This window comes from Pundamilia nyererei, unplaced genomic scaffold (genome assembly GCF_000239375.1).
Source record: "Pundamilia nyererei isolate P.nyererei 1_Seehausen unplaced genomic scaffold, PunNye1.0 scaffold00177, whole genome shotgun sequence".
Lineage (NCBI taxonomy): Eukaryota > Metazoa > Chordata > Actinopteri > Cichliformes > Cichlidae > Pundamilia > Pundamilia nyererei.
In genome coordinates, this window is record NW_005187578.1 from 733,467 (window position 1) to 750,504 (window position 17,038).

Genomic DNA, 17,038 nt, shown 5'->3' on the forward strand with positions numbered 1-17,038 from the left:
CTGCTTACTGTAACATGAGGTCTAAAAATGAAAAATTATACAGTCTTATTTAACAATGTGACATAAACATACAGAAAGCACGCCGCAGTGATCAGAAAACAGTGTAGATACAAAGAACGAACATTTTATTAGCACACTTCAGATTTTTTGTTAATTTCAGGTTTAATTTGACTGCATGCACAGAGCTTCATTTAAATGAGGCTAAATTACAGCACATATATAGCAAAATTCATTTCTTTCCGTTCCGCCTTTTTAATTTAACCGGGTAGGAGCGTTCATCCTGCTGCTCGTGCTGATCGGTTTAACTTCAGCGATTGTACTGCAGGCTCTCTGTTGCATAATGAATGTGTGCCTGGCAGATGAGTCCTTCAGAACTGGCTGAATTCAGACTAATCTCCACCGAGCAGGCCCGCTAACCACACAGCATCAGAAAAACAGCAGAATTTTCCTTTAAACTAAACAAATTGTGAGATAATTGTGAAGCCAGCAGGCTCACTGACAACCTCCCACTGCTACGGTGAAATCTGCACACAGCGCTTTAAAAAAAGGGTTTGGTTTGGAAAAAATATTGCCATTAATTTCAATGGACAAACCAACAAAGTCAGTTTAAGTCACCTGTATTTATGCAGCACATTTGAAAACTATAGGAGCTGATCTAAAGGACATTACATTAGAAATATAACAACTACAAAAGCACAAGTGAAGCAGCACAATTAAAGGAGACCTATTCTGCTCAGTCCAGCTCCAGAAAGATAGCCTAGCTCCTCTGCCTTTAAGAAAAATGTCCTCTGATTGGCTGCCCCTAAACAACACATTGGAACAGCAGGTTGGTGGGATCTCTATGACATCATACAGCACCAGAAGTAGAAAAAACTGAGTGAAGCTGAGTTTTTAGAGCCGGCTCCAGTCTGAGCTGTTGGCTCATAGGGATTTCCTTTACACACCCTGACCTGATACGATAATATCGTACAATAATAACTGTTTAATATGAACAGCCTCCAAGAACAGGATAAACAATATGACAGAAAAAAAAGGTATAGACAATTGTTCCCCTGTAGAAGGCTTGTAGGAGGAAGAACGTAGGAGGGTCTGTACACAAGAGCTGATGTACAATCATGAGCAGCAGAGCTCGACATGATGCTGGATTTAAGAGCCTGGGGGCAGCGCCGCAGACAGATCAGCCAGTTTTGGTTTTAAGGTGGAAGCGAGAATTAATTAAACAAATTCAAGCATATTTATCATGACGCCAGTTAGCAGGCTAACAGGTGGCATCAATTTCCAATGCCCTTAAGCAAAGCACTCAGTCTCTTTGTCCAAACACAGCAGCATCCAGGGTGATAAATCACCTCTTGGACCTGTAGTGTAATAAGTAAAGCGAGGCTGTTATCACATTTGTTCACCTTGTGCTCGAGTACGCGCTGGTTGGTGGTCACATGATTATTAAAAATCCAGCTATGCAGCAGCATCATTGATCATCATCAGTAAATAACCAGTGAAATAAAAACCCCAGCCTGGTACTGCATGCAAACGCTAATGCAGATTTTTATTCACTCATGTGATTGTCATGTTTAACCTGTGAGCCAGCAGGATGTGAGTCACCATTACAGAGCTGAACACTTCAACGTGCACAGTAAATGAGTAACAGTTGACTGTAAACAGCTGCACAGAGGTCACCAAGTGATGTTTACATGATGGTGTTAAAAGGTCTGACTTTCTAAACAAGCTGCATGAATCAATTACTGCAGTGGAAACAGCAAAATCATAGCCTGATGTAATCCCTATAAATCAATAAACAAATAAGCAATAACAATAAAAATAAAAAAATAGAAAAAAAAATCACATAAAAGACTTGTATGTCTTGGTTAATGATTGCTACCCCTGAAACTGAATGAAACAAACACCCCCCCCCCCAAAAAACAAACAAACAAACAAACAATATAAAGCACACTTTAAAAACAAAAACAAAAACGTACTATCCACAGACATCCACAATAGGAGCCACCAGTGCCCTCGATTAGTTACCACTAACATTAAAGTAAGAAAACAGGAAATCTGGGATGGAGCAAAGCCTTCTCAGCTGTGGTACGTGGGCCACGGCTCGTACCAGGAGGGAAACTTACCAGCTGCAGTAATCTGACTTAAAATATCAGGAAGCTTCATGAAAGCCAGAGAACAAAGTACAGAGAGTATAGAGTGTATAAAACAGCAGCTGGTTTGGTTTTCTGGAGCAAGAATTGAACAAACTGAGATAAGAAGGTGACGAGCTAGGTTATCAGCTAATGCTAGCTAGCTAATTAGCAAGCTACACTACAAACTAAGATGGTGAGCAACAAACACAAAAACAAACAGAGCTGCCAAGTCACAGCAGGTTGATCACCAAAACTTCTTTGACATATTATTGACTGGTAACTGTTCTAAAAAACACCAAATGTGACTCAGCGGTGCAGTAGTTTAAATTAGCAAAGGTCAGTCCTAAAACCAAGGCAGGGAAAAACAAGATACCAGCGATCTGATCAAGTCGCAACAGTAGAAGATACTCTCCACAGAGCATCTTCTACTGTGGAGTAGGACTGGATGCAACAGAAGCACACTGGGCTGTCAATCAAAGGAGCCACACCCTTAACAGAAGTGTAACACCACCTGTACAGGTGTTAAACTGTCCATAGAGTCTAATCTGTTTTTGCAGCAGGCTGGGAAATTTTAACATCGGAGTCTATGGGGAATGACTCACATTTGGAGGACATTAGAGTAACAGAAGAATTTTAGTATTTAAGGCTTCATATTCCAGCCTCTGAACAACAGAATAAAGGCCCAAATTCAATTCATTTTTTTATATAGCACCAAATCACAACAAATCAATTCAAGCCGCTTAATATTGTAAGACCCCAAGATAATACAGACAAACCTCAGCAATCATAGGACCTCCTATGAGTACAAACTTAACAATGGGAAGGAAAAACTCCCTTTTAACAGGAAGAAACCTCCAACAGACCCAGGCTCAGGGAGGGGCGGGGCCATCTGCTGCGACTGGTTGGAGGTGAGGGGGAGGGAGGCACAAAGACAGGCAGGGGTGAAGGTGGGTCAGTGGATGAAATAGAGCCCCCTGTGCAGCACAAAACATCAAACACATTCAGCTAACTGGAGAAAATGTAGTAATTATAAGAGTTAAATCCTCCTTCATTTGTGTGACTAATGACACGAACGCTAAATACATCAAGATGAGCTTTAAAACAGGAAAGAAAAACTCTCTGTGCAGTTCAGTAGCTCCTGTTTTAGCCTTAATAAAAACATATTAGTTGTCCTCTATAATAAAATGAGAGCATAAACTATTTATTGTCATTTCCACTTGATGAATCCCCTAATTCTCATTCTGTGCCCTACCACCTAAATATTCAGTTTTCCACGGTCTAATGCTGCATTTTAAAAAGCTCGTACTGCTACTCTTACACTTATATTTAGCTTCCAGAGCTCAAATTAATTGGATGCACACATACAAATGGCTATTTAAATGCTCCTGTAGAGTCGATCACACTGTGGCTGGATTCCAGGTACACTGGAGTTAACCGCCCAGCTATGATATACGACCCCGAACTGCGCTGAGCAAACTCAGCCGCAGGAAGGCAGCCAATTAACATTTATCCAGAGCGCCCATTACTCGCCACCATCAGCTCTGCAAAAGATTATTTTGTTCTTTCTCAGCTCGGGTGTGATGGGGTCATTTCAAAGCAACTCATCCAAGAGCTTCACAGCAGCCACGGGACAGCCACTGATAATAAGAACCTCTGGAACATGTTATCATTTGCATAATTCGCAACACTACAGGCGTTGATGTTAAGACGCGAGTCGTGCAATTAGAGTCCAAATAAAGGCTTCTTGGTTTTTAACTTACTGTAGCCTAATCCAATCAAGTATTTACTGCAGTATTTCATCAGGGTCACTGATGTAAAATGGTTCAAATCTAAAAATAAGTGCAGAAAAGAAGCTTCAAGGCAGACGAAGATGAAGCAGCTCAACTGACAGATAAGTTGGGTTAACTCGATATTGCACAAAAATGGTTGAAAATGAGATTAAAGGAAACTGTATACGTTTTTCTGTGGGGTTAAATTGTTAGTGAATTTGTTTGGCCACTGCAGAGTTAATTAACTGGTAAGACTAGTATCTCGAGGAAGATATGGATTTGGATATTTGGGGGAAGGATCCTTTACTGTACATGTTTACATAAATGTAGGCGTGGAGCTCAAAAAGCCATTGATTGCTCCACCGTTTAGATTCTTTTCCAGTCCTTCACCCTTCCATTCCTGAGTCTTGAATCATTCATGGCCTGTTGTATTGCCTTTAGCCGGTGTCGACAACTCGGAGAAGTTTCTGAAGTGCTTCACAATCATAACAGCATCAATATTTCACAGCCAAACAGCCTGAAGAGCTTTATCGAATTGACCTGAAAGAAATGGTAAATGGCCTGTATTTGTATAGCGCTTTACTAGTCCCTAAGGACCCCAAAGCGCTTTACATATCCAGTCATCCACACATTCACACACACATTCACACACTGGTGATGGCAAGCCACATTGTAGCCTGGGGCGCACTGACAGAGGCGAGGCTGCCGGACACTGGCGCCACCGGGCCCTCTGACCACCACCAGTGATAGTTGAGCGCTTGCACATGTGGCTGTCACACGTTTCTCTGACTCGTCACAGTTTTTCCTTCCTGCATTCCTGTCCTCTGAATTAAACTGGAGCGTTTCTCCTCAAAGTTATCCAGAGGACAGAGATAATCCTGGAGCGAGCGCAACCAGATCAATGTTAACTCGATATGATCCGACAGATACAGATCTGCAACACAACCGGCTTCCTATTCGTCTTCAAATAGTTTGTTCAAAAAGGCACACAGAGCGCCGTCGATGCCCATTAGAGGCGACATGTCGAGTGGAGCCGGGCGGAAATCAAACAGTCCGACTGAATCCGCAGGAAAAAAGTCAGCCAAAGAAGACGTGGCAGGCTCGGGAGTGACCACATGGCTTTGATGGGTTTAAGAAGAGTCCAGTTCTTGAGTGGGGCCAGAGTTAAACAGATAAATCAATAGAAGAGTCTTTACCATTTCAATCATCCACAGCTCCACACAGACAGAAAGCCCGACTCAAGTGAATGAAATGAGTCCAGTCTAGTCCATCGATATCCACACCAGGTGGCTTCCTCAGGAGGTCTGACCCATAACAACAGACTATGAAATACCAGATTTCTATCCTGCTTTTTGATGTTCCAGTGAGAGTAGTGGCAAAAGTAAGCATCTAGCTATAAAGTCCTGTTTCTGGGACAGTGAGGTGGTGTAACGCTCCTGGAAGCTCCATTAGCTTCCTGTTGGACAAATCAGTGAAGCATGCCATCCAATCTGTGCTGTGATTGGCAATCAAGAGTTTCCTGATGGAGAAAACGGTCTTTCCATCCATTTTCTTTGTGATAAGGTCACGAGTGACTGATGAGAGGGGACTGGACCTGGTGGCTCTGCAGGAATCGGTAAAATGATGGAGATTCGCACTAAGAAGAGGCACTGGTTTTTGAGAAAATGGTCTAGTGCCTGGAACAGCTTATAGAGCGTTTGACATATGCGATAAATAAAGCGTCACAAGGCCAGAATCAAACAATGACCCAACTAAAGGAGACAGAGTACAGCTACAAGGTAAAATCCTTTAGTTTTAAAGCTCAAAAAAGCCACTGCAGATACTGAAATATGTCCAAAAGTAAAAGGATGGATAGTTATACTCCAATCATACAAAATGCCTTCAGTTCCCTTCAGTTTTGTGACTAAAAATTGAAACAGCTAAAACCTAAAGTTCAGATTTAATTAGTTTATCTGTTTATGTGGACGAATGGTTTACTGTTATTAGAGGTTATGTGGCAGGAATGATGAGGTCATCCCACCTAAACTCCACTCTCTCCGTTAATCCACCTTCCCTGTGTCGGCCCGGCGGATCCTCAGCTATGCCCGGTGCTGATACCACCCCTGAGGTTTCCTAACATCCAATTTGCCAACGAGATTCAATAAAGAGTGCCGACGACGCAATTCTGGCAGTTAATTTGCTCAGTAATATGCAAACACTAGTGGGAAAGGACAGCAGCAGGACCGGCGGTAATGACTGCAGTCACAAGGACGAGATGAGAGGATCTGTGGGAAGACGTTTGCAAACAGTCAAACATCATTGACGTGCTGCTATGAAGCAGAGCGAGCCTGGTGTTCACTGCTGGCTGACAGCCGCAGTTCTTTGACTCACTTAAATGTTACAGGGAGTTTTAGGACTTCAATATCTGAAACTTCTGCTTTGGAAATGAAATTTTACAAAACTGAAAAAACGAGCTACTCTTTACCTGGGTGAGTTTATTATTAGACACTCACTTCAGTTCAGAGTGATCAGATTTGATTTATCAAACAGTTAAATTATCCAACCATCCATTTTCTGAACCAGTTCAGTCACAGACGCTGGAGCCGATCCCACCTGTGATCCTGTGAGCAGACATGAGCTGACGGGTTTGAACCCAACACCCTCCAGCTGGTTGGGCCCTGGTTTTGAACCCAGGTAAATTAGAGTAAACTAATGAAGACAACTGTTACATTAAAGCTGTGGCCTGTTTTGTTGTTATCCGTGATGCGTTTCATGATCATATATTGTATGTATTGTACGCTGTACGAGTAAATGGAAGACCTGCATACATGATAACCAGATTATCTGTATAACGTCAATAAAGCATGCGATGAAGTCACAGGTAAGTCAAAATTTTGAGTTAATAACCTGAAACTTTAACTTACAAATGGATTTTGTTTTCCAGAGCAGGTTTTCATAGAGATTAGCCGACCTCATCCAGTCATGTGCTTTGTATCTGGTTTGTTAGCTAGCTTTTAATTTATCTGTATTGTCAGGCAAGCTAGTGTTAGCTAACATTAGCCAGAAGAAATACAGCTCAGGGTTTCATCCAAAAAACGATCTCTTGATGAACTGAAGATCATGCTAATGCTAATCATAGCAATTCACTGAGGGTAAAATTTCCATTTTATCAGATACACTTCAGTAGATAAAGCTAACAGCTTAGCTAGCTGGCTAACTTTAGCTTTTCTCTACTTCATGTGACATGTCTGTCAGGCTTTTTCTGTACAAGGAGTCTGTTTATGAAAAATGTGATTTGGGTTTCTCACTCTGTATTCGGAATAATACCCGACAATTTACTGATGAAGTAACTGATCAATCGGGTCACTTCCTGTCTTTATCATCTACAAAGACATCTTCTCCTCCTACCTTCACCATTGGTTAGAATACTGGGCTTCACCTTTATTGATGACTTTGGAAAATGCATTCTGCCCTTATTGATTTATCTGGGAAGCATTCTGAAATATGGATTCATTTTCCCTGAATGCTCCGTCTCCCAGGAGACTCCCTGCTGACCTCAACACTGCTTCTCAAAGCTGACAGAAGGTGAGATTTACAGGCATTTGCAGCGATCCTGACAGAAAACCATGTTGGGAGTGATGGCTTTCACCTCCAGCACCTCCCCCTTTCCCTCCATCCTCCCCCACCGAGGACGGCCCAGCAGCTGGAGACAGGAAAAAGATATTCAGGCTGTGATTTGGGATTTGCTGATCAGGCAGAACATGGTGTTTCACTGGGGATATCCTGACCCCTGGATGTACTGGCGCATGGTGTGTTTGTAGTTGTGTATCTGTGCATGTGTGTGTGCCAGACAGCTTCAGACAGCTTCATGAGAATTTATTCTCATGAACAGATTAGTAGATGGACTGGTACTTCTAGTCTTATTTACCCAATCACTCGATGGATGAATCAGGGTTCAGATTTCTTATCTTCAGTATTTTCAGTTTCACTACAGATTGGACAGTAGCTGGACAGTGTTTCTACACAAGTTTGTCGCTTCCATTCAAACTAGGACCCCAGCAATATTTTTAGCAATCAAAGCAATCACAAAGAAGTTTCTGCCAACCACCTGGTGAAATTTATCCCTAGTGACAAATGGCTGCCAGTGGGGTCAATGACCAGTCTGTAGATCTGCACGACTAAGTCCCACTGCACGAGTAGGACTTTAGTCTCTAGGCCCGTGTGCCTGGGCTTTACTCTACATTGTCACCATGACTGTCAAACATCCAAAATCATGCACAAGTTAACATTAACATTGTTAGTAGCCACGTACCTGCAATACCTTAACATAACTAAAAGTCTTTTAGCCACTATTGATATCACCATTAGTAAAAAACCAAATTTAAAAACCATGTTTAAACATTGTTGTGTTAGCTTCACTTTTCAGATCTGGGAGTTCTGATCAACTTTTACAGTATTTGTGGATAAAACTTCCTTCCTTTGGCTGGTGCTATTATTAGCTTACCTGCTAACAAATTGAATACTAAAACTCAACGTTTTAGCTAGCAGGCTAACCTTAGCACGTGTACCTTTTATTGCTAACAAAAGCACACATAAGCCTTATCTAAAGCCTCATGAGTGCTTGTTTTTAGGCCTTTATGTAGAGTTTGTGTTGTGTTAAAGGCCTGTTATTTGTTGATGACCATTAATAAATGACCATTAGGTAGTGTCTAAGCTAATGTTAGCTAGCATTTAGTTACTGTAAAAACAGAGGTCTTCAGTCACAAGACTCAATCACAGGCCCGGTTTGACTTTTGTGATTCACTTACTTTGAGTGTTTACTCACTCCCTGATTGAGCAAACAAAATGAGATAATTAGTCAAACTAATCAGATTCATTTAAGCTAATTATAGAATATTTTTTAATTAGCTTTAAAAAAGCCACAGCAGCAAACCCACATCAGAGAGTCTCCTAAAGCAGCCGAGGAGTCAATAAGCTGCAGAGATGATGCTGATTACTCAGGAAAACATCTACCTGCTGGATGCATCACACTCAAGCCGAGTGCTGACTTTGAGTTTCTCTCCGTCCTTGTGAAGCGCCAATCAAATCGACTCGTACAGTCCCACCATGAAGTCCTCAGTGGCCTCACGGGACTGAATTCAGAGGTTGGACGAGATCAGTGGAGCTCTGTTTTAATCTCTCCTTCTGTGTCTGCTTGATAAAGATTTATGAGTGTTCAATGATTTGAACAAGGACGTCGTTCATCCTAAAAATAGATCACACTCCTTATGTTGAGCTTGGCTTTCATCTCGGGGGATCTGATAGGTCAGACTGTCACTTTATCATCTCTACCAGCTAAGTCACATTAGCTGGTAGAGATGATAAGTAAGGTAAACCTTTGAGTGTTTTGCACCCTGTAGTTCACTCATTTCAGTGACTTAAAACTCCTGTGATCTGTGCTTATTTTACATTTTTTTTAACTGAGGCTGCTGATGATGAGGAGACAAGAGGGGGAAGCAGGAAGGTGAGAAACACCTGAAAGTCGGAAATGGGCCAAATTAAATTTGATAAGGTAGAGTAAGTTAAACTCATCTCAACTTTGAGACAACAGAAGCCAGCTGGAGTTAAGAAATGTGGAGTTAAAATGTGTATATTTTAAATGCATTGATTACATCAAAACTGGATTGTTTGACCTTTGACCTTAAGATGCAGATGTGCAGATGTCTTGTCCTGGTGGGGGGACTCGTCTATGTTTTGTGGAGGAGTACATATGTTAGCGCCTTAATTCTGTTGGTCATTGGAAAAATAAAATTCAGATCCCAAAGTAACTCAAAGTAACTATGAGCTAATGACCTTCTATTGATCTATGACATCAGTACACATTTTTCTGAGTGGTCTCAATCACTAGATTTAGCTCTCATTGATTATAGCGTAATTTTTTAAAATTATGGTCACATTTAAAGAAGAAAAAAAGAGAAAAAAAACAGTAGTAATGAAAAACAAGCAGCGCCAGGAGACGTCTGGAAACTCCGAGTACAAAAACAGTCTGGGCACTCGGAGGAACACGGGCGTGCTCACAGGAGGGTGGCTAATTAGACACTGGGGAGATTATTTCAACACAGGTAAACCCACTGAAGGCAGGACAAACAATTACAAAGGAGAAAAAACTGACCGGGAATAACAAAACGGAAAAAATGAAATTACTTTAAATGCAAACTCAAACCACGAGCATATAATAACTTCAGGCATATTCAGTTGTTTTGTTTTTATTTATGATTGTTTAGAAAACAAACTTCATGTTGGAGGTATCGTTACAGCCGGCTGGATGAGAGGTAAACAAATAAGTCTGAGACTTCATCCTGAAAAAGTCTAAAACGAACTGCAGATGCAGTTTAGTGTTAACAAAACACGAAGCTACTTTAGTCAAAACAAAGCTATTATTAACATAAGCAAGAATTTATATTTGGTAATACGGCTCTGAGGTCTGCAGGCTGAAACAGAGGTAAAGGTGGGTTGCAAAGTGGCTGCAGATGAGCAGCAAACGTAGGCAGGGTAAAGCTCCTTTCTTTTAAAGAAAACTTAGAAAAGTCCAGACAAGCCTGCAGCGCCGTGAAAAAACACGGGTTGAAGGAAAACAGAGAAAAATAAAAACAAAACTCGACTGGAAGCTTTATGGATCGGCAGTTCGTTTGGTCGTCACAACCTCCAAACTAGTGATTTATGTTCCTGTACATGAACCTTTATTTTTCACCCGTCTGGTCTCAGATGCACTGATGTTTCCAATATTGCGAAATGAATATTGTCCACATTCAATGGGTGGAAAAACTCCACATTTGGAGGGTGAAGGTTGGGTAGAGTTAATAATTTTCCAGTTAAACAATTTTGACTCCTGCACCCAACAAATTTCTGCTTCATTTGGTATCTTTAACATTTTTATTAATTTGAAACAAGTTTTAAAAGATCGTGGGTTGTTGTTAAAATCCAACGAACGAATCTGTGCCTTCATTAAAAAAAACGTGACAGTTGATGTCAATGAACACGAACAAATGATTTATTTTCATGGCTATTTCGTGTTTTTGCTAATTGACCATACTGATTGATCACACGTTAATGAAACATTTCACCCGATCTCTGCGACTCCTCAGGCTCACAGAGGATTTTATTTTTTAAACCATGGTAGATTTAGCCGAATACCAGCTGACTGTCACTTTAGAGCTCTCTCCATCGACTTCAGCCCCTATCACTCATCTTTCACAGCTTCTTTACTGGTTATTCCAGTCTCCAGTGTATTTGGCTACCAAAGGAAGGTGAAGGTTTATTATTCTTTCTGCTTTGGAGATTTTGTCCCTGTTTGAAGGCAGAAATGCACGCTGAAAACACTGCAGCCAAAATAATATACCATCGGTTTTTGTCTGCTGCCACTTGACTCCAGGTCGCTGTAAATAAAACATCTTTGAAAGTCACTGCAGAGAATCAAACTGCCTCCCGTCACTCTGGGTCAGAGCTCATGTTTATTCTGCTGCTGATACAAAGCCGGAGAAATGGGAGCAGCTCATGCAGATCACCTCGACTCGCTGGGTCTGATCGAAGCATTCGCCTCAAACAGCAGAGCTGAGGGAGCCGACGGGTGAACATAGCCAACAGATAAAGTCATGCAGATCTGCAGCAGTTTAAAATCACTGACACTTCTCACCACAGTTTCCTCTGGAGGGGAAACTGACGCAGTCCACTGACCTCATCTTTGAAAAGTTAAGGACCAAATCTCAAATACCGAGAGCTAATTATCTTAGATTTCCTGGCTGCATAATTAGGGTCATTCCAAAGGAAATGAGGTTCAGTAACGCCTCCCTGCCTCTTGGTTGGAAAGATGAGTGAAAGACAAATATGGCTGCCACAGTCATACTTCAGTAAAATGTAAATGTCTCCGAACTCACACAAAGAATCAAACCGACAGATCAGACTAAGTCTGAAGCTCTGTGAGAATAAATGTAAAATACAAGGAAGAAAGAAGAAGTCAAATTCAAATAAAGCAGGAATGAAAGAAGCACGAACGAGAGAAGGAAGAGACACAAAAATGATAAGGGCACATGAAAGGAAATGAGAAGGGAGGGAAAAACAGAAGAAGAACCACTGGAAAGTGGAAAAAGAAAGTAGGAATGAAGGAAATACAACAACAAAATAGGTCAGAAAGACTTAAGGAAAAAGGAAAGGAAGAAATGTAGGAAACAAGTAAAACAAGGATGAAGTGAAGAACATGAGGTGAATAAGGAAAGGAAGGACAGAAGCAGAGAAGGAAGAAAGGAAAGGAAGAAAGATGAACACACTTAAAGGCAGAGAGAAGGGCGCGCTGTAGCATCACACTAAAGTACAGATTAGTGAAGTAAAAGTACTCGGATACTTCCTGTGTTTGATCGGTCGTTCTTAAAGGGCATCGCTCACTCATCAATCATTCTCTGATGCTCATTCATCAATCAGACGCGGCGTCACAGTCGTGGCCTGTTTTGAAGTAATCAACAGAAAAATGGCGCGATGATGACAAATGGTGCTATTAAACGTCCCGAGGGATGTGGAGAGGCTTCCTAACGAGCAGCCATTTGTGTTTGTTTACAGGATTTATGAAAGCAGACGCACTGACCCAGATCCAAACTTGAGAGGTAACGTCATCGCCAGGGAGTCGGCGTCACTGCGACCAACTGTCCCCGACAGGAAGTGGAAATAAGGTGATGGTTTCTTTACATTTCCTGAGAAAATTAAAGACGCTCTCTCCCTGCAGGTGTATCTGTTTGAACTAATATTCTTTTATTTATGTTCGACAACAAGAACAAGAACAGCTCCAGTAATCGATCTGTGAACATCACCGGACTAGGCGCTCATCTATGCTGCCTTCTGTGTGCCAAACAAGTACCTGCCCGAAACAGCAGAAATGAACCTCTAAATAGAAATCTAAGAAGAGGAAGAGGAATATATTTAGAACGGTGAAGAAACAGAAAAGTCAGTGAAATGCAGAAGCACAGAAAGAGTGAAGGAAACGAGGATAAAAGAGGACGGATGAACCAATGGACGTAAGGAAGAAGGACAGACAAGCCAAAGGAAATAGGAAAAAGAAGAAGGACAGAGACTGAAAGGAAATAAAGAAATTAGGAAAGGAGGACAGAAGACCCAAACGAAATAGGCCTTACATTTGAAATAAATTGTCTTTAATATTTCTGCTCATTGAATTAAAAACAGATTTAAATGTTATCATCAATCTTTCTGGTTGGCTCCCACCTAAGTCCTTCTGTTTTGTGATTGGTTAGTTGAGCCATGTGTGAGTCAAAGCAAGGACACTGAAAATTCCTCGTTTCTCTTCCACTCCAGCTTCAGGCCCTTCAGCTGGAGTCGTTTCGTCTTTGTCTCTGCGTCCTTTCAGCCGACCGTCAGAGGTTTAGATGAGCCTCTTCATTCGGTCCATATGCTCGACAGTCCACAGCTGTGCGATTCAGCAGGGCCTCCGATGAGCGGCAGTCCTTTCATGGAGCGCGTGTCATCGGTTCTGCGAGGGTTTTGCCTGCCAAACGCTCTAATTTGTCACCTGAGTGCCCTCAAGGCCAGGGAAGCCATTACAGGCTTGGCAGGCGGAGGTGTAGGCAATCAGAGTGAGTCGGCCAACAGCGGCGCTCATTAACACGAAACACTGCTCGACTCGCTGCCTCCGACGTCTGAACGGCACCGTCGGCCGCCAGCTAAACGTCTGAGGTCAGACGTGAGAGGAAGAGCCTGTAAACACAGCGTTTAGACACCCACGCTCACACGTAAGCACTGCTTCAGCTGCACGACTGACTGGGAAACGTGAACATGCTGTGTGAGCATCGCTCCTCTGACATGAACCCCCGAGAGTCGGCCGAGGTTTCCTATACTACAAGGATAGGTGTAAGGATATGAAGTCAAGGAAACAAGGGAAGGAAGGAACGAAGGGCTGAAGTAACCAAAAACAAAGGACAGAAGAGAAGGAAGTAAGGAAAGAAAGAAAAAATAATGGCATAGAGAAGGAAAAAAGTATAATAATAAAGAAGAAGGATACATGTATGGGAAGGAAAGGAAATAAAGAAAGGAAGAAAGACAGAAGCACTGAAGCGAATAAGGTTATGAAAGAGGTGAGAGTGCCTAAAGGAAACAAGGAAAGAAGAAATTACAAAGGAGGAAGAAGGTTGGGTGAGGTAAAGGAAATAAGGACATAGAGGGTACAAGAGCTGAAGGAAATATGACAAGCACAGAGAAGGAAAAAAGGTAATGAAAAAGGTCAGATGGGCTAAAGAAAACAAGGAAAGGAAGAAGGATATAGGAAGGGAAGGAAAGAAGCAAAGGAGAAACGTTATAAAAGAATTAAGGAATTAAGAAGGTCAGACTGAAGGATACAAAGACAGGAAGGACAGAAGCAGCGAAGGAAACAAGACAAAAAGGACAGACTGAGTAAAGAACATGAAATAAAGGAAATGAGTAAAGGAAGAAAAGCAGAACAGCTGAAGGAAATGAGGATACAGACAGGGAAGGAGACAATGATAAGAAGAAGGCCAAAGGAGAAATTATCAGAGAAAGAAAAAGGTGAGAAGGAAATAAGGAAAGGATGAGTTCTTTAAAAAAGAAACAGGTGTGGGTTTGGTGGATGCTTAGAGCAAGTCGTAGTGAAAAATGTGTTTACTTACAGACCAGCATCGTCTTTTAGGGGACGTTATATTAAAGAAAAAGACATTAAATGCTGCAAAAACAGAAACACTTCTCAGTTTGATCAGAAACAAATGAACACAAAGCGAGTGGGTGTTTCTTTGATTCTGTGGGCTGAGAATAAATGCCACTCATTATTAAAGATGTTCTTCGTATTGGATCAAAGTCTGAGGAAAAGGCTTCCACCCTGGAGGACAGATGTGGACAGCTGGAGACCGCCTCGGGCCGGTTTCAGCTGCAGCAGAGCAGCCAATCGTCTGCTTTCTACTACGCATCGATCGCTTTAACCCACAAAGATAAATCAGGGACTCGTCTTGTTTGAATTTAACTTTCGTGTAAACAAACTGCTCGTTAGCAGCAGCAGCAGCAGCAGCAGAGAGCTGAGCCAAAGCTTGAGGACAATATTTTAGCTTGTGCGAATGCATTAAAGCAAAAGAAATGTCAATTTAGAGGCTGGCAGGAAGTGCTGTTACAGGCCTGACTTATTTAAAGGTTCAGTACATCATGTTTCTGTGAACTCTCCTGAGTTTAAATCTGTGGCTCCGCATCAGGACACTGTGTCAATGAGGCTCTGCAGATTCACTGTGTTTGTCCAAATTAGATCCACAAATGAAATTTACAGGACATAATCAATCAAAACAAGACAGAGAGCAAATGCACGAGTAAGAGAGCAGAATGTTCCTGGACACCATCAAGACATCCATCCAACCTGCAGCTTTCCTGTTTCAGGTCCACCTCCAGATCATCCGGAGCAATGCTGAGGAGTTCCCAGGACAGCCGAGAGACCTAATCTCTCCTCCAGGACCTCCTCCTGGTAGGACATGACCGAAACACCTCAACTCTGAGGCATCCAGGAAGCATCGTAAGCAGCTGGCTGACCCACCTCAACTAGCTGCTTTTGATGAGGAGGACTAGTGGCTCTACTCTGAGCATTGACTGATCCAGCTCCTCACTCAGCCACTCTATGGACAAAGCTTATTCCCGCCACTTGAAATAATCGGCCGGTAAATCTACAACTTTGCTTTTAGGCTCAGGTCCTCCTTCACAACAACAGGCTGGTACAGCATCATCATAACTGGCAATCATCTGTCCATCTCCGGCTCTCCTCTCTGCAATAGAACCACGACATCTGTGGAGAACAGCGACGTCATTCTGTCAATCCAAAGCCACCAAAGCGGAGAGCCTCTGTTAGTTGGCTACATTCAGACTTCTGAAAGTAAGTCTCCACTGTGTATGTATCTGATATATATATCTGAATGTAAGAGTCAGTGACCGCTGCCCATACAAATCCAGTTCATGTATCCATTCAGAGCTGAGTTTGAAGTGTGAAATGTGCGACATTGTGTGTGCACAGCCTTCTATACAATCCAAACTACCAGATTAGCTCTCTGATTGTGGCTAACGTTAGCAATGCTAGCAGTGGAAACAGCTTTCCACACTACTGCTGAATGTGGTGACGTATCACTCAGATTACGCTACATAACCGTCCATTTTCTGCATCAGAGTAATTTCACGTTTTCTTCTGCTGTTTAGCTTCAGGTCAAACTGCAGCCTCTGGAAAAATGATGCCTATGAGGAAAAAGGTTCAGAACAAAGTGCAGTTCCTCTAGTGGCCACTTGAGTCTCCCTCCAAAAGTGAGTAAATTCCCCGCAGACGCTGTCTGCTGTGTAGGTCAGGCTATGTAGCACCAGTTAACATCTTATCACTCCACCCTTTTTTCTAAATATGGTTACTTCAAGCTTCAAAAACTAATATTGCAGCATGAAAACTTGAATGTTGAGCCTTTAAAATGTGGAATCCAAAACAAATAGTCGACACCATGATTTCATCTTTTATATACAGTCTATGGTTCAGAGCCTGAAACCCCTTGGGTAATTTTATAAAAAGGTTGTGGTTTGAATGAAAAAGAAAAAAGTCATCCTTGAAAGAAGGTTGAGTTGGAGCAGGCTTGACACCATGACACCAGTACAGATGCCAAAGCACAACGTGTAGTTTAACATAAAAGCAAACGGTCTCACTTCTTGAAGACATTAAAATTCTCCCTTTGAGGTTCTGCTGCGAGTAAAAAGAAACATTTTCTCTGCAGTTTCTTAGCTTTCCATTCACGCTGCCATTAAAACGGTTTGAACTGTGACATGTTGCATTATCCTGCTGAAAACAGCCATTACAAAATACAAAAACTGTGATTCTGAAAAACTCAGGTCAATGGAGCTGACGCCAAATCTACAGCAACAATCTGCAGCCTCGCCATAAACACTGCCTCATCAGACCAGGCCGTGGTTTTCCTAGTTTTCCAGTCAAACTTCTAGCCATACATTTCTATTCTCAGCTCACAGCACGAGGACCTGATGTGATCTTCTGCCAAACCACCTTAAAAGTTAAACATGTCGGTTTTGAGTTCACTGAGCTGGTACAAAGCCTTCCTAAGCCTTCCGGTAAATAAGAGAAAAATCAGAAGGCCATGTTCCTCTGAAGAGCTC

At 42.0% G+C, this 17,038-nt stretch overlaps 1 protein-coding gene across 1 annotated transcript in view; it reads right to left on the minus strand.

Annotated features, from left to right (window-relative positions):
• The window catches only part of kcnq3 (potassium voltage-gated channel, KQT-like subfamily, member 3), a 105,741-nt gene that overhangs the window by 17,831 nt on the left and 70,872 nt on the right, over positions 1 to 17,038 (minus strand). The window lies entirely within an intron of this gene.